At 39.3% G+C, this 23,754-nt stretch overlaps 1 protein-coding gene across 1 annotated transcript in view; it reads left to right on the top strand.

Moving 5' to 3' along the window:
• The first annotated feature begins 12,678 nt into the window (after positions 1 to 12,678).
• The window catches only part of lrfn5a (leucine rich repeat and fibronectin type III domain containing 5a), a 35,544-nt gene continuing 24,468 nt past the window's right edge, over positions 12,679 to 23,754 (top strand). Inside the window, exon 1 of the mRNA XM_028395295.1 lies at positions 12,679 to 12,725. The gene's annotated coding sequence lies outside the window, so the exon portion shown is untranslated. The remainder of the gene's footprint in view (positions 12,726 to 23,754) is intronic.

Raw genomic sequence — 23,754 nt, forward strand, 5'->3', positions numbered from 1 at the left:
AGGCCTATATTATTATGCAATATTATTACTCAGATTAAAGAGTAATCTCTCTCAGAATGTATCACACTGCAGTTTATGAAAAGCAAGATAGTGGGGGTGGTGCTGCAGTGTGGGTGGCTTAAAGGTGGGTCATAGGCAAGACGGATGCATATCAGATCAGGAATAGTATTGACTGTTAAAGCAGCTTAGTGCTGGAGCATCATCATCCATTCACCTCACAGACAAGACAATAGGGAGAGGAAAGCCTTAGACGCTGTCGCCTCATGATTTTTATTCAGCTAAATAACATAAGATGCAGCTGCAGATAGTAAGGGAGGTTTTATGAGCTCAGAATATTTACCATATTTATTGTGCAGTGCGGAAAAGAGACATATATGCTGATTTTAACACTGAGTGAGCATTTAAGATTCCTTATATAATACAGCTGCATCCATCTGTAACTAAGGCAAATACGTGCTTTTCCCTACACATGAATGACATGAATTATACATGCATAGGATGAAAATTATAAACTGCAGAAATACTGCAAGTGTACTGCCTATTGGTAGCTTTGTGTTGCATTATGTTGGTGCTCAAAGGGAGAGGCATGCAGGGCACTCACAATGGTTCAGTGGGTTCAGATTCACTGGGGAAGCCATACTGAAATAATGTACAGTATCCTCACTTAACCGCTGTGTATACAGTAAGTATAACTGTTATATAGCACTGTAAGACTGTTATACATTAACACAATCAGTGTTCACTCAGATATAATTAGTCACTTAAATGTACTTGCGTTCATATTGCTTAATTCTATTTTCTCTATTTGAGGGACGTAGTAGGACGTAGGACGTAGACTCAGAACGTACAGCTATGCCTATCCCCATGTTGACTTGATGATAACTGACCATATGAGATGCATATGGATGTTAATTAGTTCTGAAGCTGCCCACTCAGGCTTAACAGGCCACTGATTTCACACCATAAAAGAGGAAGGGAAAAAAAATCCACCTCTAAGCAGAAGAGCTGCTCCATTGGTATGCCAACACAAACAGATCCATACCGTCCTTACACAGAAGTTCCTAAATCTCAATCCAACCGTGCTGGAACGGGTTTTGATTAAACAAGCACTGTGTGGTGTTTTTTTTCTTTCTTCCTAGTAGTTTAATATGTGCAGACCTGCTGCTTTATTTGAAATGTGAAAAAGCAGTCAGAGGCCTGTAAATTGGTAATAAGTACTTGTGAGTATTGGAATGTTTGGCATGGATTTTAAGACCTAGTTGAGCATTTTCCAGTGACTTGGGCGCAGGAGAAGAGAGTTTTATGTTCAATAACTCCTAGATCTGGTCGGATGTGAATTACAGATTTGAGTGAAAATGAAATGAGTCAATATGTGAGGAATAGACTGCTCAGCTGTTTGACCACATAAGCAATGAAAAACACATTATGTACAGAAATCAGTTGCATTGGGCTGTCTGGTGGTGAAATAATAACCTTGCTATACAGGCAAAAGTTAACATCACAGTGTGAGACCCTCTTTTAAAAGATGATTTAAGGTAGAAAGTAGTTTATCTCTCTATTACACAGTGTATCGGCTGTTGGTAAGCAGGAAGGAAAAAAGCAATAGGAAAAAGTGACTGATCAAAAAAATGAGCTTTTTACCCCATCTTTCTCTTTTGCCATTTCTGTTACAAGAAAATGAAATCACATCATTCTCAGGGATGTGAGTGGTTGCCTAGTGACAGGACTGTTACTGTAGTACCAAGTGCCAAATGTGTACTCTCTGTATTTTTGATTATTTGCTACTTTCAAACAACCTCTGAAAGCTGGAAAAATTGTGTGTTTTTTTAAATCTAGTCTAGTGTAGCCATCATGTCTGAAGTTTAGGATTGCATATTTACCTTCAGAAACATTTTTCATAGTTTGTACTTTACACTAATATCTATAACCTGGAGCCATATAACCCATCTCACTGAATGTTGCTGCACCAAAACGACATTTTTTTAAACTACATTTACTCATTGGTCAGAGATACAAACACTCATAGATACACACACACACAGATAGCAGCAGCAAATATTCTGACCTATTTCTCAAAATAATGGGATATGCAATGTGTGTCTGTGTGCTTGTCTGATGTCCTTTGAAGTCCACTGACATTTTGAAGAGAGATACATAATTATGCACATCTCACAAACACACACATGCATTCACATTGTGTGTGTGGGTGTGTGTGTATACGGCCGTGCATGTGTTTGTGGTTCTAGGCTGGCCAGTTTCATAGGGTTGCAGATCAAAGACATTGGTGCCTCTGTGGTGAATTGTCTTCTCCCTCTTTCTTTTCAGACTATTTGCTGTTTCTTCAAGCTCTGCAGAAATTATTTCAGTTGAAACCCGGTTCCACAGTATCTCAGTGTCTAGAAGTACAACTGCCATATAATAAGTTGGAAAGATGATGTTCTGAATGCAAATTTATGCTCGAAACAACATGGATCTAACATTTTTAGTTAGATCATTAGTTAATAAATGCCCCTTTTGGGCTTGTAGTCCACAAGGTACAGTAGGCATCACAGTATTGTAAGTAGTTAAGTAAATAATTAGGTACAGAACCTTGTGGAACTCAGTTATTTATGTGATACAACACAAACTGCTCAATCTAATAAAATGAACTAATGAACCTGGCGCAGTTCCCTTAATTCTAGTGACATGTTTCGCTCTGTAATATAATGTTTACGTCATCCACTTTGCGCGAACTATTGTTGAATTTGTATCCTGTTACACATAATACATAATCACTCCTAGTCAGCATGCAATCATTTGTACATAACCCTTTTTTTTGTGAACCATCTGTTCTGTCGGCCTGTGAAAATGTATCCAGCCTGACGTGTCACTGAAATAGAGCTCAATGGACTTAACAGTCTGGAACAAATAACAGTATTATTCTGGAAGTGGATTACACTTACACATGCCTGGACCACCTGTTCCACGGAAATCTAAATGGCATAAATGCCAAATGAGAAAATAAATAATTAAATAATCTAACAAAATAAATAAATACAACTTTTTTTGGTTTTGTTTTCACCACAGGAGATTAAGCCTGTGTTGACTTAGTGTGCAAACTCAAAATACTTAACAGCTGTCTGCTCACTGGCAGGTTGGCTGTCTGACATCACTGATTCAGAGAAGAGCATGCTCCTGTCAGTATAACTTGAGTTGCTGGTAAATTTCCAGATTACCCGGTGGAGCTGTTGGTGGTGACCCGTAGCTAAATTTGCTGACTGTTCTGAGTCACCCATGCTTCAAATGAGTCTGCAGCAATTTGAAGACCAGCGATAAGTCTCTTTCACAAAGAGATATAAAAAAAGGATGTGTGATCAATTTGTTCTGCAGGAGAACGACCCTGCTAGATTAAAGTATAATTTAAACTGCTTCTCTTTTAGTGGGAACGATTTCATTAATGTAATTACCCTCTACAGTCGTGTGTGACTTTTCAGATAAATGTACTTTTATTTGTTGAGCCTAGAAAGTCTAAAGTTCAGCAGGCCTGTTCAATAAATGTCCTCAATTCCAGAACATAGTTAGGTAAGTCAGATAATGATAGTCCGTCTTCAAGGTGTCTTTACATATACCTCTTCAATCAGTACTTGAAAGTCTACCAAAGGTCAGGTCAGGTTCATGTGAGGGGATGTGATCCCAGGGACTTTGACGGTGTGCCAAACAGGCTGCTTTGAGTATGTCTGAAACCTCTGATCTTCTATGATTTTCATGCATAAGTGAATTCGCTGAGAATGGTGCAAAAAGCAGAAAACATGCAGCGAGCAGCAGTTTATCTGCAGGAGAAAAACATCCTGCAGATGAATGTAGGAAGAGTTTTGTCACAGATGGTCAGCTCAGAATTTGGTGTCAACAGCATGTATTCACGAACTCATCCTGATTTGTGTCAACAGTCTGGACCTGTGGTGGTGTGTGGAGAATGACTACTTGGCAGATGTCCTTAATACTACTCAGTCATGGTTTTCAAGCCATAGCCTGTCTGAGTGTTGTTATTGATGTTGTTTACCATCTACTCAAACCGGTCCTGAACATAAGAACCTGTGTGGCCTTCACAGTCAATAGAAGTCTACCTTTAAGATTTTGAAGAACATAGCTTTAGCAGCAGAAAAAAATATATATACAATGCAGTGATGTCGACATGGAGCAGAACATCAGACTTTAAATACGGAGTGTCTGTAAATCCTGCTGAGTGGGAATGTACTGTGTAGTTCCAAAACAGTGAATATGCATTGGAAAATGAATTTAAAAATCCTGACATCTCAGCATTTGGCAAAGAAATTGTTGAGTCACTAGTATTGATCTTCAATGCACCCTCACCAATTGTGTGTTATAGGGACCATTTTTGACTGGAGTGTACAGAGAATTATCATACAGATTCCAAAATACACTCACTGCATCAGTGTCAAGACTAATGCCAATTAGTCAGTTGTTAATAAATTATTGAAAAACAGACAAATCTGAATGACATTATTTGAATTTCTTTGAAATGATCCCCATAACTCATTAAATCTACATCACTAAGCCCTCCCAGTTCAGTGAATGGCATGTCAGCTGTGCAAAGAATATGAAATATGCAGTGATCATTTCCATATCAACCTGAGGAGAATGATGATATGGGTATAGTGAAGTTATCTAATAGTGATTTACCAGTTACTTAGCAACAGATGCAGATTATGTTAATAATGTCCTGCTTCCAAAAAATAAAGGGTGCACCTTTCTCTGACCTATAACCACAAGCCTTGAATCTGTCTGCAAGGAAGATGGAACCTCCTTCTGTTGAAGGATAACAAAGCAATGAAAAAAAGGGAAATAAATTAACATCAGTAAAGGTGCTTCATAGTCCACACACCCGTACACTGGGATTAGTGTCTTTAATTAGAATTTAACCTATTTTCCTAAAGACGAAGCATTGATAGGGAGTGAGTGGTGGTCCTGAATTAAAGAGTTCGAGTGTTTATCAGAGCTTGGGAGGAGCTGCAGATTGACCGCTGTATCATAAGCCTCAAATTAAACTGCTCATTTCCTTATCTACTTCTTTGCCTTTTGTCATGAGATCTAGGCAGTGACTCAAAGTATTAGGGGGTAGATAAAAGCTGCAGCATTGAGGGGACAGACACATATTAGGAAGGAGCTCATTGCTGTTTAATGTTTAAGCTGAGGTGGTTGCACGTCTGAACAAGATGCCACTTGGAGACTTCTCTAGGGAATTATTCCAGGGACCTCCAACTGGAAGGGAACCACCACAGGACAGACCCAGATTGTGCTGTGGGATTATATATCCTTTTCTGGCATGGGCATGCCTTGGGATCCCCCAGGAAGAGCTGTAGGAAGTGACAAGGGATCAGGACACCTGGGCTACTTTGTGTTGACTGCTGTTGTGACCCAATTCCAGATAAGCTGTAGTGGATTATGACATGAAATGGTCAGAAGTCATGCATCTTGTGTATAAGAAGATATACAATTTCTTTATGACTAAAGAACACTGTCATCTGCTGGATATGGTTATTGTGCATTGAAAAATCTGAAACTTCTAAGTATGTTTAAGATGTTTTTACCTTAAAAGCTGTACTTCAGATTGAATATTATTGATTTGGAGGAGAAAGGTGTCGCAGCATTTTTGTTGTGTTCAGTGGCTTTTTCAGGAGACGCTGTGAAAGGCACTAAAGCCAGCGAGGTGGCCTTTTGCAGTGTGTCTTTTCTGCTGTCTGTGTTAGTGTGAAAAGAGCTTAAGCAGAGAAAAGTCAGTCGCAATAGGATTTTAGTGAAAACCCTGCTTCCACTCAGAGCAACCTTGCTGTGTGTGCGTGTGTTGGTGCTGAATGTGCATCTCTGTAGGAGTGTGAGGCTGAAGTTTTAAAGAGTGTGGGTGCCCACTTTCTTTGACCTGCTTCAATTCTTTCATTCTCAGCCTCTGTGATTGTCTTTTTATGGAGCCATGGGAAGAATTCAAAATGGGCCAGCCAATTGTTGCTGCGAATACCTGCTTAGAGAGAACTACTATATAAGCAGTTACGGGCCCTCGGCTTTAACACCCCTATACAGAATCGACTTGCTAACTGCTTTTTCTCATCTGAACTTGATTAATTAGGTTAGTAAAATAACAAAATTATTGATTTGTTAAATTCATGACGGAAAACCTTATAAGGTATCATCGTCCATCACCTGCCAATTAAAGGGACATCGTCCTAGTTGAGGTATGTAGGTATGACTACTGCACTGCAGCTCTAACATCATTCATTTGATGTGTTTGCCACTGTGAATTTTGATGCTGCGGTTCCACTTTCAATTTACCTGAATATTCATGAATGACACAAAAACTAATTACTCATCATTAGCAGCCTCAGGGAAATCTTCATTTGAAGAGCTGTTGTCATCAAATTCCTCCAACATCAAAGAGATCACTGCTCTCTAACAGCTGCATTGTAATCTTATTACTATGAAAATGGGCCAAACAAACACAACTTCCATATTGCCATGTCTGACTTTAGACTTTATCACAGTGAGGCAACACTGCCACCATGGTGTCAGATTTAAAAAAAGCCTTCTTTAATGTGAATACTTAGTAGAGAGCTGGTTAAAATAATGAATTATTTTGGCCAAAATAAGTACTAAGGTATGTAGTTATGGTGCTAAATTATTGCGTATGCAGGCCACTGTCACTGACTCCAGTTCCTGTTTATACCTCCATCATCCATTTACAATACCCCCCCCCCTCTTTAGCTTGTTCATCACCATCATCCATGCCTCTTTAATGCAACTAAATGACAAGCTGGATGCATTCACTGACTTACTTAATGGGGTATTTGCATCTATTACATCTAGCTAAAGTCTCTTGGCGGAAATATGATTTACCATTATGACACATTCTAAAATATCTTGACAAGAACTTAGGTTGTTAAGGTTGGATGTGAAAATAAAGTTTGTAAGGGTGTCTGACAGCTTTGTAGTTTACAGTAGACACCTTCAATGCAAAGAAGGGTTTGATCTCGCTTCCTCTGAGACACATTGGGTTTCCACCATGACAGCACAGCCGAGGGGGTGGATATAAGCAGATGTACTGAGGGATGATGGGTTAGGAGAGGAAGCCGGGTGGGCAGAGATAGATGGCTCTGTTGATAGGTGGAGAGACAGAGAGAGAGACAGAGAGAGGGGGACAGAGGGTGGAGATGATTGCAGCCAGAGATGGAGGAATGAGATGGTAAAGAATGACAGATGTACAGATGAGAGATGGTCCAGCTGAGAGACCCTACTCCCAATACACACCTACCTGCAATACACACACACACACACAGTGTGTCATCTGTCGTTTACATTTTTACACTAAGCTATGCCATACAAAATAACATGAGGCTGTGAATAATGACAAAATGGCTCAGATGGCTTCCATATACCCTTTGGTAGAGAGCTTTGTATTCTGGTACAGTCTAAAGCCTTCACTGATAACTTAGCTGGAGGTATATACATCAAATCTTTTTTTGCATGAGGTTGTCAAGGCTGTCAGCAGTGCTGAAATGTTTAATTTGTCCTTTATGTGATACCTTGAGCCAAAGTAAACCCATTTCAGACTCCTCACAACTGGCTCAGTGAGGCCTTTAGTTCAAACTGAAATCAAAGTCAAAGTCAAAGTCAGCTTTATTGTCAAATCTGCTATATGTGCTGGACATACAGAGAATCGAAATTGCGTTACTCTTCACTCCGCAACATATAACATGTAACTAAAAACTAAAAACTAAAGATAAAGATACCTCCACAATAGTGAATTCTTGCACAGCATTCATGATTCCCCAGTGATAAATCTCTATTTGGCCATCTTAAGATTTTATCTCAAGATACAGTAAGTATGAGGTGAAAACTGTCAAACAATATTAAAGCAATAGAACTCTGGTATCGGAATAGTATCGGTATCTGCAGATATCCAAATTCAGGTATCGAAATCAGATCGGAAGTGAAAGAATGTGTATCTGTGCATCTTTAATCAAAAGCCAGAGATAATATCAGCTGTTGCTGGTCCAAATCAGCCCGGACTGCTGCTATCTGTTGTTAAAACCCACACTTGTAGCTTGACAATATGTAAATCAGGATTTAACCAGTTGTTGACTGCATTTGAGCACAAATCACAGCTGGTGTTTGTGGTGCTGTCTGCCTTTGTGTTTGATGTTTTTTTGTGTTTGTTTAGTGGGCATGTGGTTTATTTGCACTGAATCCAGGTTCACAGCTGGCAAAAGTAGCTACACTGTAAGTGAGACATGTTACTCATTAAAACATGCTCTCATTCACGCTGAGTTACACAACCACCAGTAACTGACCACACCTCACTTACATAACCGCTCTCTGTAGTACACTAACAGATTCCAGTGTGACTGGATGAGGGACGCTTGGAAATGTGTGAGAGCACCCATGCTGTGCTCTATTACTACTGAGTGGGTTTGACTTACAGATAACACAGCACTAATTAGACTTACTCATCTTGCGGTTCACTCCTGCACAGATTTGCATTTGTAAGGTAAGCTGAGTCAGGATCATCTTTATTGTCACAAAGAGGGCAGCAACAAAGAATAGAGGTGTAAATTGGAGACTAAAAGAAGCGAAGAGAGTGCATAAATTATCTTAGTTATTGTGATAATAAAATAACAGCTTCCTGGCAAAGGGTAATGAAACTGCGAACGCCTTTAGACAAGCAGAGATTGTATAAAAGAAGCGGAAAAAAAAGCAGCATATGCTTCAAAAACTTTGTATATACAAAGAAAAAAGAGGTCTTTCATCCTAATGGTTACACAACATGCTTCAAAAGAATCATGCAATCAAAAAAAAGAGTAAGTATTGCAAAACTCAAGCAACTTTCAGCAAACTTTACTCATAACTCGCATAACTGTGCCACATTTATGCTGTTTTTTTCTTCCCTTTACTTTTTTGTTTAAGCACTTGTTTGTGCATTCGATCCATTGGTGCATTAAATATCACAGCGGCGCAGATCAGAAGCTCCGCCTGCCTTCTTTATATTTATCACATCTAGGGACATTGGCTACCCTTGGTATTTAATCTGCCGCACTGTTTATTTGAGGGCTGTTTGCATGGAAGGAAAAAAAAAAAGAAAAACACTCAGGGACAACATGAAGAGCTAGGAGAGTGCTGTTAATCATCAACATTTCTAATACTATCATTCACTCTTTACAGAAGTAGTTTTCAGGTGGAGCAAGTCCAATGCCTTTAAGCTAATGGTATTTTTTTTTTTACATGTTTTCTCTTTGTATGTTTAGAAGTAAAATAAGCACAGGCATTGATTCCCTCTTTGCAGTGCTGGAATAGAGCAGAAAGCTTAATCTGTGAATCTGCAGACAGACAATTGGAAAACACACACATACAGACACTGTTCTCCTCCTGCTTACTGACCTGTTTCAATAATTGAGAAGAGTGACTTGCTGGATGGTTGGCAATGGGCTCTATCCATGGATTCAGTCAAGCATTACACACAGACAAACACACACACAAACAAGCAAACACACATAAACAAAACAAGCTGCAGAAATTTGATCCCATAACTTTTATGATGTATGCATGCATGCATATGTATTTTTGATGCAAAATGCCTCCTGCATGTGAGCTACAGCTCAGCAACCACAAGCGCTAACCATGTAGCGGTAAACGACAGCTAAGGGTGTTGGCTAACTAATGGACTGTGTGCATGTTTGAGGTGGTCAGCAGTCTGTTCTGCATTTATGCTCATGCCTCTGTGTGTGTGTGTGTGTGTTGCATGTATACATGTGTACATGCACAGGAAGTCAGACACTATAAATTGTGTCCTGGTGATTTTAGAGAATAATAATATTCTTATGTTTTAATGAAAAATATTGTGATTTGTTAGTTAATAGTTTCAGAATGCAAAATTTTAAATAAAGATGTTTTCATTCATTAAACTTGTTTTGTTTGCTAAAATAATTCTGTTGTAGACTGCATGTTTTTATAGGTTAACTTTTTAATTTTGTGTTTCTAACTTGAAGCCCACAGAGCCAGCTGGCATGTAAAACAGTTGGAAGGACTCAGACTCAGATGTAGATTGACTCATTACTGATTCCAAAACACATGTTTGTACAGAGGGTGGATCACTTTGTCATGGTTGAGGTTTGGGACTTGTGTGCATCTGCTGCCAGTAGAGTTACTGTATCCTAGCTGAGTCATTATTCCAGTTGGTGCCTGGTCAGAAGGTAAACACACTAGGCCAAATGTGTCCCATTGGCTGCCATGCTGTATTTTCTTTGGCATGGGCGTCTGTTTTAGCTAGAATTGAAGCTTATTTTATGAAATTAAAAAAGGCAAAACTACATAGAAGCAGTGGCAAAGTTTCAGAAGCAGACAATTAGCATTAAGCAAAAAGAGAGTAAAATGAGCCAACAGCGATGTGCATTAAGAAGTTGCTAATAATATGTTAAAGACATTTCTGGCTGCCATTTTCAGTCTGGAAAACCATTTGAGAGACTTAAAAGTGAAGTATCTTCCCTGTAAATGACCTTACTGTAATGGTAACTCTGCTAAGTTTCTCAGCTTTTACTTTATTGCCTACTCAAGCTGAATAGATGTATTCCCATAAAACAGTACAGTCAAGCCAAGCATTTTTTTTCCTCTATAAATTATAACGTTGCTATGATTACATACCTCCTGGCTGTGGCTGCAAGAAATCTACGTGTGTCTATGTTGTCTCTCCAAAGTATCCATGCTGTGAACTCTAAAAAGAAAAAAAAAACATTTTATAATTTAGCAGACTTCCTGCAGCTGCTCAGCCTAGTTAGAGCATTTCCAAGTTTGTAGTTACATAAGATATTAAATAATTGAAAGGTATTATTTTTAGGAGACCTTTTTCTTTTGGATTGGTCTTTCAAATGGGGATCATTGGAAGCTCGTAATCCATGTTATTTCACCCCAGGTACCAAGGCCTCATTAACAGATTCATGTGCAAAGTCAAGACTCAGTTGGAGTCAATAGCCTCACCTTAGAGATGCAGGTTTATTAGTCTGAACTGGTTGCATTACAATAGAGATAATCGACAATAAACTGCTAACCCACAGTTTTGTAATGCTGTTTGATGCAACATGAATATATAGTTTCAGAATGTTTCAGTAGAGTTGGGCAACATACATTAGCTTGGATTCAATAGATGACTTGTATTCCACCGTGCCTGTAAATAGCTGCAGCTACAAAGTTTGGTGTGGAGTTACATAATAGCCTTGGACTAGATTCTGCTGCACAAGCAAATTAGGAGAAGACTTTCCACTTTGTAGTGCAGTTGAGTTTCTTTCAGGGTCATTGTAAGGGTGGGACCGCATTCAAAATCTCATAAATAACAAATATATAGACGACGGAGCTGATTATGATTAATTCACTAAATCAATCATTCTTTAATTTGTGTTATTTAGCAATAAGTTAAGAACTAGCAAAACTAGATTTGCTGAACACACAGTATGTCTACTCAAACGTGGCAAATGGATGTAAAGCTCATGCCCTTGCATGCAGGTCAGGGTGTGGTTGCGAATATCAATAGCAGTCAGTCACTTTTGCTGCTACTGACAGATTTGCTGACAAAAACACTCTTTTACCACAGCTGCAGTGTACTTTTAAGGTCATATTAAGCTAAAAAACTCAAAACACTCATCCATCAGTGGGTCCACTCATATATTTTAAAGGTTTCATTTCAGTGCTCTGCATGTGATAAAATGAGTGCATGTGTTTGTGCTGCACTGGGCAGATTTCATAATGGGCTGTGTGATAATTCCTGTGTGTGTGTGTGTGTGAGAGAGAGAGAGAGAGATCCTGCTGATACCATACACTGCCACACTATCGATGTGAGAGCAATCTCTTAACTCTCCTCTGCATCTATCTTTATCCTCTTATTCTTCTCTTTCTCACTTCCACATACATCCACATTTCAATGTGCTTTTATCTCCATCATATCTCTTCTCTATCTCTCTCTGCTCATTATTGCCTCCATTTTGTTTTTAACCCTGTCCCACTCACCCTCTCTTCCACCCTACACTTTGCCCTCCTTCTTTTCCTCCTTTCCTCGTTTTTGATCCCTCCCTACCGCCTTCCCTCTGTGCTGGCTCAGCTGGTATAGAAGAGGCCTTTGTTTTAGCTGTGTCCTCTATCCTTTGAAGGAGGAAAGCTGCAAAGCAAGAGGGAGGGAGGGATAGAGAGAAGACATGGATGAGGGAAAGAGGGAGAAAAATCCAAGAGGGAAAATAAGTTAAAATAAAAAGAAGGACGGGAAGAAGCAAGGAGGGTAGAAAGGGGGGGGGGGTATCTCTGGATCAATGGCTAGGGTTGTTCAAGTCATTGATATCCAGTAGCAACAGCATGTGAGGGCAGATTTCCTGTGCAGGAGTATCCGTCTATGCACGATGTGCTTTCAACTTTGCTCGGTTCAATGGTGCACAGTTGCAGAGCTTTAGTTCAGCTGAAGGCCAGCCGAGCAGTTTGATGATAATTAGGCTGTTTTTGAATACAGTCAATGCTGCATAACCCTGAACACCTAGTGTTTCTTAAATTTGCCTGATTTTGAAACTTTTTTTTCTCTCTTTTTGTTCTATAGTAAGTAAAAACCCAACAGAAGATTCTGGACCTGCATCCTCATCCATGATGTTGTAGCCATGGTATCATGTGATTCCTGAAGTAGAGTCTTATCCACTATTACATCTCTGAAGGTAAGCTACTTTTTTTTTTACTTTTTTTTTCCTGCAAGAGCATTCGAAGAATTTGCCATCTGCCTCTTTTGTTCTTATTTAATGTCAATAAACAACCAGATCCAGTCTGTAAGTCTGGTCCAGCCTGGGTAAATGCAGCTGACTTTCAAGCAGGTGCCTGGATGCCAAATTAACCTAGTTTGGCCTTCTTAAAGAAACTGAGATCTAGTGGAAACCACATCACCACATTTAGGCTGTGTTTGGCCTTGTAGTGGAAACCTGAATAGTGTTATTTAGTTCTCAGTGAGTTGGCCTTGGAGATTAGTTTGGCCCTGCAGTGGAAACAAGTGTGATTAAACAGTGGCAGCTGGAGTGTTTAACAATGCTTTGCTATGAAAATCAGCAGTGCCTGTGGTCCTAACCAGTGGTGAGATTGTTCTTTCTTTTGATTATTAAGTCTTAACACATTTCAGTCCTGCTCCTTGCTCTTCATCTCCTCACCAGTGTTTTCAGGCAGGGAAATGGCAGGTTGTCATCTTCATGTATGTTTTCCCCTTTCAGAATTCCACCTCTAACCTTCTTACCCCCTGAGACTCTGCTACTGATTTCCTCTCTCGCATGCCCTCTCTCTTTCTTGTTCTGTTTTCCCTTTTCCTTTCTTCAGCTGGCTGCTCTACACTTCTAACCTCAATATGTCCCTCTGGGATGTGGCTGCCTGCTGAACTCAGCTAGAAAGAGGCAGGAGGAAAAGAAAGGGGGGAGAAACTGGGGAGAGGAAATTAGAAGGTAGAAGGTGGGCCAAGCAATTATCTGTTCATCCATCTGTACCATATTTCAGTCACATCCACCATCAGCAATTATTGATCATATAGGCCTACTGTATATTGATATCCAGTTATTATCATTTTATGTCAATGTTATGGCCACTGGGCTGTATTTGTGTGTGAGTGTATGTGTGTGTGCACGGACATCAGTACCACTGGTACACTGCAACTGTGTGGGAACTCTGCTGTGGTTGGCTGTTGAAAGACCTTTGGCTGTGTGATTGGGTCAGGGATACACCAATGGCAGTGCTGCTTCAGCGGGAGTTATGCTTTAAAAGAGCAGCATTGTTTTCATTTTGTGGGAGGCTGTTTAGTAATATGTCACCGCTGCAGTCCTCCCCAGCATTCTGTAGCTGTGTATTGCTGCTCTGTTAATTAACTGTGTTAGAACTAGAATATGATTCTATAGTGATTCTTGTTGTGGCATCATCTTTAGTGTCAGGAAATTACAATTTACGACAAATTTTTAAACATTTTATAGACAAAAACTGTAAACTAACAAAATAGCCTCTCAACTCTCAACTATAGTTTGTTCCTGTATGTCAGGTGGTAATACATACGCGACATGCACAACAGACGATGGAGGATGCACACACGGGCTACAGTATATGGAGCTCGTTTGAGCAGAGCTGTTTGTGTGTTTCGGTTCACCTGGTTCATCTGCCTTCTCAGCACCTGTCAATCATTCAGTCATGTGAATGTTCAGACACACTCAAAATGTGAGACGTGTGGAGAGGTTTTCACTGTTCTGCAGCTTCAGGGAGAGAGGGTGATGGTGATGCAGGGGAAGAAACAGGGAGATCAAACAGCAGCCTGTTTGTTTTATCTTTCTAATGAACAAAGTGCCACACTTTTCAGTGCTTTGGAGTTCACTCAGAGGCCTGTACACCCCATGGGGGAATTCGACTCACAACCCTGTAGCTTCTGAAGGCGACTTGGACTAATGGTTATTTAGAGCTGGATCCGTCTTCTGTGTGTGTGTGTTTCTGCTGGAGCCCTGGACGGTTCAGCACACCAGATCAAAATCAAATCTCCCTGGCCCTTACTTACTATGATGGACGGATGGATGGATGGATGGATGGATGGATGGATGGATGGATGGATGGATGGATGGATGAGTAGGTGACTGAATGACTGAAAGTATAAGATATTTAGAATGAACCTGATGGAGCCATTGGACAAGTGGATGGATGCATTTAACCTTTGTGCTTTCCCATTTTCTTGTACCTCTTGCCAATTTACTCTGCTAAATACCTGTTTTGATCTTTTTAAATTTGTATTTGAGCTCTTCGTTCGTTTTGTCTTTCCTCATCTCATATCCCCCCATTTTCTACTGCTTTCTTCCATTAACCTGCTCCATACCTCCTTCTCTGGCAGCCCCACTCCCCTCCCTGAGATCATATGTGTGAGGACGTAGAAGAGGAGACATCATAAAAAGCGAAGAAAAAGCAAAGCGAGGAAAATAATTTATACATGAGAGAAAATGCAAATACATAGGATACACATCCTAAGGTATTTTAGTTAGTCATGCTTACAGTTCCCCACATCTCTCTTCCCTCTGTTGCTTTTGTGTGCAGCTGTTAGTCATGCTGAACACTTCCAAAGCGGGCTTTGCTGTTGTTTTATTCCCTTCATCTTTGTGAAAACATACAGAAGCAAACACTTCCAGGATGACACAGATATATATATATATTAGAAAACAGAGACAGATGCATTTTGGTGTGACCTTAAAATCTTCAATTTGAGAGAATTACTTTGGTATAAAGCTGAGTTATATAAGGTTGCAAATTATACATATTAATTTTTATGAGTCAGTCGTAGAGGATTTGATTAATATTCTTTGGGGACCATAATTTGATTTAGAATGAATTATCATTTGAGAATATTCACATATAACATCACTACACACTAAAGTGTGTCTTGTGTTGTGTGCATCGTGACAGACGTATTAAAGAACCTTTTGAATTTCAACAAAATCAACCATTCTTGGCAATAAAAGCTGTTTTATGTCCCATGATGCAGGGAAGGATTGTATCAAGCCACTCAGACGCAGGCATATGTACAGTAATACCTTTGGATACTAAGCCTACATAATAATAATGCCAACTTTGCATACAGGGGAAATGAGAGATAAAAATGGATGTTATTGGGTTTATTTTTGTGATCAAGCTGCCATAACGAGCGCCACCGGTCATCTTGTCCATATTGTACACACCCATTCAGATGCACAGATAATTTGGGGTTTGATATATTGATGTTCAAATGTGGAACACATGCACACAACACAAGGATGCAATGTTTATCAGACGGATGATGCTTCTGCTGTGTTAGGGCACGGAAGTTTTTATAGTTCTGAAATGTAGTGGTATTTCACAGAGAATCCCCCCTCAGGATTTTGTTTTGTTCTCGTATAGGAAGTGAATTTCTGTCACTATTGCTACCTCATCACATCGTACACGGTCATATTATTTCTGACTACCTCTCTGAAATTCTCTGCTATTCTCTCTGTTGTCCTCTCACCGTAGGCAGATGTAGGAAATGGATTGTGCGAAACAGGATGTGAGTGTAGCCGTACTTGTTTATTTCATAGTTTAAAGCCCCATAGCCCTGCTGGAAACCACAGATAGATGACAAAAACTGACTAGGACACTGAGGCAGGGGACACAGACAGATGCTGGTTTTTATTGTTTGTTTGTGTGGTGCTTTATTTTAAGGGAAATACAAATCAATCAATCAATCATGAATGTGTTGTGTTATGTGTGATGATTTACCTTGAAGTTTGTTTCTATATTGTCACTTCAGCTCATGGTAAATTACATGAACCTCCGCAGTTTCTGTAGTAAACAGGTTGTGTAACATATGTGCAGCATTACTGCCTGTTTTTGCTTTTAAAACGCATCATTTAGAACTCCGCTCTGGGCAAATTTGTGTTGTAGATATCCATTCTTAAGAGGAATGGGGGTATATTTAAAATGTGTTGGCTTTATTCCCTGTTGTGCTCACTAAATTAGCTGTTTCATCAATGCACGTCGAACTCCACGTTTATGTTTCACTCACATGACCCCCTTTTTCTTTTATAACTGATGACTTCAGTCAGACAGCTTACAGATGGATCCTACATTCCCCTAAGCTAAATGTGCCTGTACCAACACGTCTGGCACTTTTCAGAGCTTGGGTCTCTTATGTACACATTTTTTCTCCTCTCAGCTCTTTTCTTCGTACTGGATAGCTCCCAGTTTTTTCTCTTTGGTCTGTGGTCGGTTTCTCTCTCTCTATCTCTTTCTTTCTACCTCATATCTTATTGAGCACATTGGTTCAATGCTACAAGGTCTTTCTTTTTCTTTTTTCTGACACCATATGCAGTGCACACTGTTTATTTTAGTCTTTGTTGCAAACCTGTCTTTGTCTGCCCCTCTTTGTAAACCTTCACCTTTTTGTCTCCTGTGGTAAAGTAGTCTACAGAACATCCTGGATTCTGTGTTTTGCAGGATTGTTCACGTCTTTGAAAGAAATGTTACATTATAATAATAGTTTATAATAGTTTTGCTTATTAGTTGTTATTTAGGCTCAAGTGCCCTGAACAACCATTTCAGAGGCATTTCTGCAGTGCCAGTGAATGAAACGCAGGCCTGAGCTGGGTAGATAATCCCCATGTTTGTATCTGTATTCATATCCAGAGGCCTCCCCTCAGTACAGCACCTCCTAAAAAAGATACATAAAAAAGAAGAGTGCTTCTTTGCAGATAAACACCACAGAGAGCTGTCAGTGACAAATATTAAGATACAAATAATATTTCAATATTAAATGTCTGAGCAATGGCCCAGTCATAGCTCAGAAAGTCTGCCATGTTTTCTCCACATGCTTAAGCAGAGCGCTCTGAGCTGCATGAAGATGAAGATGAAAACTTACAAATGCCTGATACATTAGATACATTGCCACTTTTCATATGGACTATGTGTCACTGTTTTTGTGAGTGCACTAAGTTACTTTGTCATGCTAGATTGGATCGGCTAACACCGCAGTAGACGACAGGATGTTCTTATACACTGAAAGCACTTTTGACTGGAGGGGCTATTTAAAAAAAAAAAAAAAACGGTCTTAATTCTTCAGGTTTGGTTCAGCCTATACTCTGACAGCACACTGTGGTCCAAGTGAGACAGTAAAAGCAAGCTTATTGACAATGCAACTTGTTTCAGAGGTACAAATATAGACAGGTTGAGAACTAGTACTTTTTTTTTCCCCAGGAGAGTGATTTACAAAAGATGATCTTTACATAAACATATGAATAAACAGCCAAAGAGATGTGCAAATTTAAAAATAGATTAGGTGGGTTTATGCTCAGCTGCATCTCTGATTTCGCTTCATTCTCCCTCCTGTCCTTTTCTTTTCATCCATCTGTCCCATGATGCCTTTGTTAACTGCTGATGTATGTGGAACATTTAGACAGGAAGTGGTCTGTGGTTGCACATATATGGACTGAGATAGCTGTTCTCTTTGGAGACATATGCACACAACTCTCTCAGCAGAAAACACACTGCCTACGCCTTCTTAATGAGTTTGTGTGTGTGCACGTCATCGCCTGCATTTCTGATAGAAAGTTGAGTCATGATGATGATGACCTGATGCATTCCAATGAATGTGAAAAATGATCAGTATGGTTGCTGAATCAATCAATCATTAATCAATACTACAATAACAATAATGTGTATGATTAATGTCACCGATACAATATGCCTCCCACCCTGTCCAGAGAAGGATCTGCCACCACCGACTGGAGACGCATCACAGGCTCCACTGCACTTTCTCCTTCCTCTCTCACCAGTATAAGCTTAACCACAGCTGCCTGAAGGCAACCACCATAGACTGCAGGGAACTGCTTGAACTGAGTTCCAGATCCCAGAGGCACATCTGCACCAGGCACACTTGCAAAAGATCCACTGCTACAACCTGGACTGATGATACCAAAAGGGCCTTAGGGACAGAAACACCACCTATATGTCCCCTTACACACACACAAAAGAGAGAGTGTGTGGAATGTGCATTTTCTGTGTTAGTATTAGTACTGTAGTCTAGGAAATCTACCACTAAACCTAGGATCTAAGAAAATTCGGGTGTGATGTTGATGCAGTTTGGGTACAATAGTAGTTTTAAACAGACAGTATAGTGGGACACAGCCATGACCATGTCAGACCAGAGTACAATTGGGGGGAAAAAAACGCTTGTTGCTGTACATACAGTTTGTACAATGAACATGGAAAAGACATTATAACTCATAACATGTCCCTGTATTTGTATTTTAATCATATAGAAACATACAGGCTCCCTACTCACGTTAGAGCGATCTGTGCTAAGGGCATGTTCAGTTCAGCACCACGGAGAGCTCTTCCCTGCTACTATACAGCATTAGCAGTCTTTTCAGCTTCAGTTATGGCAGCTATGTGGTTGTTAAAGCAGCAGGATCACAGATTTAGACCTTAAACTCTCAACTGTGCTATAATTTTATGATACATTTTACTGAATGCTACAAAGTGTTTTAGCGTCTTTTTTTTTTTTCGTAGGCCAGTTGAATCTAGTTACCGGCTTTCGGAAACACAGTGTGTCAGTAATTGTGGCCCGGGAGGTCGACACATTGAGATTCAAGCTTCAGTTGTGGAAGCAGATCCATCTACATTACGTGGGTAATTCAAATTTGATCCACCCACTGGCATTGTGATCTCCTAGGGGGGCAGCTGCATTTCACAAACTGATATTATAAACCAAACAATTTGTCTTATTGATCAGATGATTACTAACAGTGTCATTGTTTTGAAGTTTTAAAGTAGTTCTAGCTTATACGGTCCACACAACAGTTTGTGACACTATTTTAAAAAGTGACATGGTTTAAAGAAAATAAAGAAAAAAATAAAAATAATAATAAATAAAGAAAGTCTGTTTTTCAGTCCAATAAGCTGTTAAAAACTGAACACTGTTTGTCCACAGTGTTAATAACATTCACCTTTGCTAATTATGGGGGTGTCTGATGCTGAAATGGTTAATTATTCACGTTATGATGGTTTCTGTGACACATTTAAAAGGACTAAGAAAAATCGCAGGGTGTGTAATTCTGCAGCTTTTTAAGACACACACCATCAGCAGCATCATCATCATCATCATCATCATCATCAGCTTCCCCTGTAGCTACTCACTGATTTCATGACTGTGAAGTGACAAGTAGCTTTTGATGGATAAATTTAGATTAGTCACACTCCCAGATATTATAATGTGTGTATTAGCACCGACATAAAAATAGGCGTGCAGGTATTTTTAGGCACCTTACACATACTGTATTCAGTCTGGCTATTCTGCTGATTGTTTGTGTAGGCTAAATATTTACAGTATGCGTCCGCACATGCAAATGAACACACACACACACATACAACAGTGATCTGTATTTAACCTAGATACTGTGGCGATTAACTAGTGGCTATTGATAAGTCTCTGGCATGTTAAAGGCAACATGGTGTTCACACACTCACACACATCCACATGTATCAGATCCCAGAGTGTTACTATCAGTGTTAATTTTGTTGATGAATCATTTTTGTCATAGTTTTCGTTACAACTTTTTTTGCTGATAGAAATGAGACGATAACTAAATAAAAACGCACGGTGCCAAAAACGAAGACGAAATGTATTGACACTTTCATCAATGAATAAAAACGAGAATTATTGATGGAGATGAGATCCAATCAGAGCAAGTTGTCACTGAAGTATTTTGCTGTAGTTATGGAGTATTCATGAAGAAGGTCATGACTGAACAGTGTATTCAGGGAGAGCAGCTCACTGTTCACTGGTGCTTTTGTCAGATTTAGTCGACTAAAATTCTTTGATATTTAGTCGACTAAAACTGTACTAAAAGTTAAAAAATGTTGATGACTAAAATGTGACTAAAATCAAATGACATTTAGTCACAAGACCAAAATAAAAACTAAATCAGAAATTGCTGCCAAAATTAACACTGGTTACTATCCATCCACATTGTGCTACTATCTAATCTGCATCAATTACTGTTTTAACTTGTTACTGTACAAAGCGTCATCTTTGGCTTTTAGATAATGATTTGTGTTCATCATTTACTCGCAGACACTTTGTTGCAAAATTTGTTGCTTATGTTAAGATCTTAAAATTTGCATAAATGTAAAAATTTTTACTTTTGTCAGCAGTGTTATGATTTGTTTATAAAACTACAGCTGAGCTGCCTCAGTGGAGCACGCAGGGCAGGAAAAAAAAGCCTTTGCTCAAGGGCACCTTGGACAAAGCTACAAAGCTATGTAGCTAAACAAAGTGTAGAAAGGTATTGTCTGTGTACTGGTGGCTTAGGGGACAAACAGCACTGGAAAACAACAGTTGACCCCCTGTACTATTTTTATTGCAATGACAGGTTGGAAATAGAAGCAGCAAAGTAAACACTGAGAAAAAGGTTTATGCAATTTTAATATTTTCCCCTCAAAGCTGCTCTCAACTGATATCTTGCTCCCCTATTCTTTTTTTGTGTGTTTCTGTGGTGTCTAATCACCAATTCCGTTTTTTTACTGTGTTTTTCCCCAATACCATAAACATTAAATTAGGAATTTTGTGTGATTGTGTGTTAAGTGTTCCCTGTGTAAATAATGAAAGAGAGTGCTCATGTTTGGTTGTGTGTTAATTATTTAGCCCAGCCCCCCCGCCACACACATACACAATGCACTGTCCCCTGCGACGGACTGCTTGCACGCCATCATCTTACCTGTCTCTTTGTGCCTGTCGCTCTCTGTATCTCATCTTTTATTGAGTACCTCAGCTGAAAATTACAAGGTCAAGACGGCTTATTTTCCAGGAAGTAAACATCTCAGTAGGCTGGCTTAAAACCAGCAGTTACCATAGTCTGTTTCACTTGATATAGTAACTTTGATAACACCATGATGCAAAATACATTCAGAACAGGCCTCATGGAAGAGTCCATGGTTAATTCAAGCACAGTCTGAGTTTGTTTGTTGTATTTTGCATTTTCATTTATTTTTTAGACATTTAGTTGGCAGTGTACCCGACGTACCTTTAGTACCTCTACTTCTTTTCTAGGATCTGGGGTCCTAAAAATTTATCACAGAGTTTAAGAGCGATCTAAGAATGCACTCACATTTTCACAACAGACACTGATAAAAGTATCTTAATGTAAGTATTTGTTTCCCCCTTGTGCTGGCCCCTGGAGGCCAAAAGGTTTTAAAGGTTGATAAGTGTGACCTAGACCTAAATCATTAATACACTGTTGTACTTTACTACAGTTTACAGTTTACATACACTCTATTTTCCATGTAGAGTACATGGTCTTTATTGTGACTATATTTTTTGCAGGTGTTGCTTTACATTTTTGGTGATGAAACATATTTAAGAGTAAATGTAAGTTAATATTAAGATTTAAGTGTTTTTTTAAATGCCTTCTTTTAAATGCCTTTAGTCGCCCAGAAAGTCTTGAATGGATTGAGCTACATAACCAGTGCTTGGATAAAATGTAAAATGGAAAGAGAAGGAATGTAAGCAGAGTTCAGAGTCCCTGAAAATAATGGTGAGGAAAATACTCTTTAGCTCGACATAACAGGTAATCAGCCTTTGCATTGATAGCCATCAATGGCGAGCTCAGACTATTGATGTAGCTGCCAATGTTTTGTTTTGACTGAGTCCCCTCAGGGATTTAAGATGTTAAGCTGTAACTTTAAAAAGTAATGATGCTAATTATTGGGTCATATGTAAATTAGAAAAGAGGAGTCCTAGGAGGAAAACAAGGTGAGATGTGCTGCTGTAAAGGTTAAAGCATTATAGCAAAATGTGAAATTAATTATTATTTTACAATATTTTTAGGTGTGTGTTTTTATAAAAAAATCTATATACATACAATATGTTAAATTATCAGGACATTGCTCTTACTGGTCTTTCAAGAGGAAATGTAGTTCAATAAGAAAAAAAAAGTCCTGCAATTCACATTCAAGGTAGCATTCAGAAGTATGGGGGCTGTTGGGGATTGTTAGAAGCTGTAGCTGTTTGATTGCTTCTGCACCAGCACAGAAAAAAGTCAATAGTTGAGATGTGAGGGCCAAACTGCAGGATGGAGAGGCATTTGGGAGGAAGAAGCTGCTTCTGTTGTAGGAAATATCCTTTCAGTGAGATTTGCCACGCTCTGGTTTTCCCAGTGAGACAGCACTGTTTTATTTTTAATTGTTTAGAAGGAAAGATGGCTGCTTCTCATTTCAACCATTCTCACACACACACACACACACACACACACACACATACAACTACACACAGCAACTGGTATCTTTGCTGTCACCGGTACAGTACAGGAGAAAGACGAGAGACAGACAGGCGTAGAGATGAGAGTCAGAGCTTTATATGCTTCCACATTGCCCACATTCTCACAATGGCTATTTTCAGATGCCACACACAAGCACACACACAGACCAACAATGTGTCATTACAACTTAATGCCATAATATGTTTGCCATGCCCTCCCACAATCCTTTGCTCCGTAGGCTAACCTCATTTACCGATCTGCATATAAACAAACAAAAACAAGGTTTGTGTGTGTGTGGCTGCACATGTGTGCTGCATTGTGTGTGTGTGTGTGTGTATTCTTATATAAGCATGCAGCCTCTTCTTGCCTCGAGGATGATGATGGAAACTGTTTGTCATCCTCCCACCTTTTTCTATCTCTCTCTCTCTCTCGCTTGCTTTCTTCATCCATTGAAATCTAACATGCTTTATTGCCATAAAAGTGGCATTTCCACAGTAACATAACGGTGCTGTCATACACAAACAGGTAATTAATTATGAATTCCACACAACAAAGATGAAGAGGAAGTAAAAGCCACGTTTGAGTGAAGGGATCAATGAATGAATGTATGCTGGACAGTCTTTCAATATTCTTATGAAACATTACAGCTGCGTTGCATTTTATGTAGCTTATTCTACAGGAAATAGTCACTTAGCTGTCATAACATGTCTGCATAAATATAAAATAATGCTCGTGTCCTATACTCCGAAGCTTTCAGCTGCTAGAGTAATGGAAGAAGGCATAGTAGTCACATTCAGTCAACCTTTCTCAACTAAGTGTGTCCATTAGGCGTCTTCTGCAGGGCACTTTGCCATATTTGGTGCAGCAATTCAATGTCACTTTTCCTAAATTGAACAATTATAGAGGGTGAGTTGAAAGATAA

This window comes from Parambassis ranga, chromosome 22 (genome assembly GCF_900634625.1).
Source record: "Parambassis ranga chromosome 22, fParRan2.1, whole genome shotgun sequence".
Classification (NCBI taxonomy): domain Eukaryota; kingdom Metazoa; phylum Chordata; class Actinopteri; family Ambassidae; genus Parambassis; species Parambassis ranga.